Below are 2029 nucleotides of genomic sequence, written 5' to 3'. Positions count from 1 at the left end.
AGGCGCACGAATATCGCAATCGGGTGAATATCTCCACTGAAGTACGCTGACAGCTAACTACGTAGGTTGGTTTTCAATCCCGTCACCACGCCTTTTAAAGGGACGCATGACAAGAATTTCCAACGTCACCAAACGTAGATTATAGCACATTTATTGCATATTCCTGACATATGTGTCAAAAGCTCTTTACCGTTCACAGGGGTTTTCACCTTTTTGCCACAGTGTGCTATGATGACCGTGCGCCTACAAATACAATTCCATGACCCAAAAAATATAAATATAGTCCACGCATTGGATTAAGACCATATCCCCATCCTTTACAATAATAATATTTTGTGTCAGGCAGATACAGAATGGTTCACTTCGGACCGCCTCTTTACTCACAAAGTGTGTCCTAAATTAAGTTATACCTGCCCCACACGGGTGTTTATTATGGGAACTTTGTCTGACGCTTTACATGCAGGTTATATAGGTTATACCTTTGAATTGTGTCATGGAATCACAACACCAGATTACTCTACTCTGCCTACTCTATTCATAAATGGCCAGCCAAAATGATCACTTAGTTTGAATACACTCACTTTTAGTAGTATACAAATCTCACTGCCCATAAACGTTCAAAGCTACACGCTTGAAATACCTAAACAAAAATAGAAATGCAACATGCAATAAATTCAACAATTTGACTGAGTTGCAGTTCATATAAGGAAATCAGTCTATTGAAATAAATTAAATAGGTCCTAATCTATGGAATTCACTTGACTGGGCAGGGACGCAGCCACAGATGGGCCTGGGAGGGCATAGGCCCACCCACTGAGGAGCCAGGCACAGCCAATCAGAATGATTGTGGTTACACGTGGTCTGCGGTTGTGAGGCCAGTTGGATGTACTGCCAAATTCTCTCAAACAACATTGGAGGCAGCTTACGGTAGAGAAATTAACATTCAATTCTCTGGCAAAAGATCTCGTGGACATTCCTGCAGTCAACATGCCAATTGCACTCTCCCTCAAAACTTGAGACATCTGTGGCATTGTGTTGTGTGACAAAACTGCACATTTTAGAAATGCCTTTTATTGTCCACAGCACAAGGTGCACCTGTGTAATTATCATGCTGTTTAATTAGCTTCTTGATATGCCACACCAGTCAGGTGGATGGATTTTCTAGGCAAAGGAGAAATGCTCACTAACAGGGATGTAAACAAATTTGTGCACAACATTTGTAGATTTTAAATTGATCTAAACTGGCATAATTGTACTGTGTATTAAACTGTATTATAATATTGCAGCGACCTTAACACAACATCTAGCGACCTCATTAAGCAGTTCCTACCTGATGGCGTAATGGTTAAGGTGTTGGCTTGACAATTGATGGACCTGGGTTTGAGTCCCAGTCAGAGCTACCCTCTGAATTCACCACAATATAGTAACAGATTAAAGAGTTAGCTGCACTGACAACATATGGGAGGTATTGTAAATCTGTCTTTGAGGTTTATAGTCCAATCTCTGTCTGCCAAGCATATTTAAATGACTCAATTACTTCCCCTCGCTCCTTTCAAATAATAGCTTAGATCTGCCATTCAGTAGCTCTGTACACAGAAAATCTGGTCTACATTTGTGCTCACAAGTGGAATTACACATTTTAATAGATCAGCAGTGGTGTTTTGTGCAGGTAAATAATTGAAACCCATAAGCAGACTGAGGTCGTGTTCCCCTGCTCAGACGTTGCATCCATCAACCAATGGTTGCATGCCACTTCATCAACTGTGTCGTCAACTGACAGCTTGCTATAACATTTGATGTGGTTAGCTGATACAATGTCTGGATAGGCATTTTAAGATCTGTCAGGCGTCAGCCACGACTGAGCAGAGGAACGCACCCTGAGTCATGTGATATGACTCACGCATGGGAGGCTTGGCTTCTCTGAATCTCCTCTGTTTTCTGTGAAGGAGGGGCTGCCTCAGCCAGCAACACCCACTCTACCTGAGTCACACCATATATGGAGCGAGACGGGAGAGAATAGAGCTGTATC

The sequence above is a fragment of the Salvelinus namaycush genome, chromosome 14 (genome assembly GCF_016432855.1).
Source record: "Salvelinus namaycush isolate Seneca chromosome 14, SaNama_1.0, whole genome shotgun sequence".
In the NCBI taxonomy this organism is placed as follows: domain Eukaryota; kingdom Metazoa; phylum Chordata; class Actinopteri; order Salmoniformes; family Salmonidae; genus Salvelinus; species Salvelinus namaycush.
The sequence above is the reverse complement of the archived record's forward strand: the minus strand, read 5'-3'. Positions refer to the sequence as shown.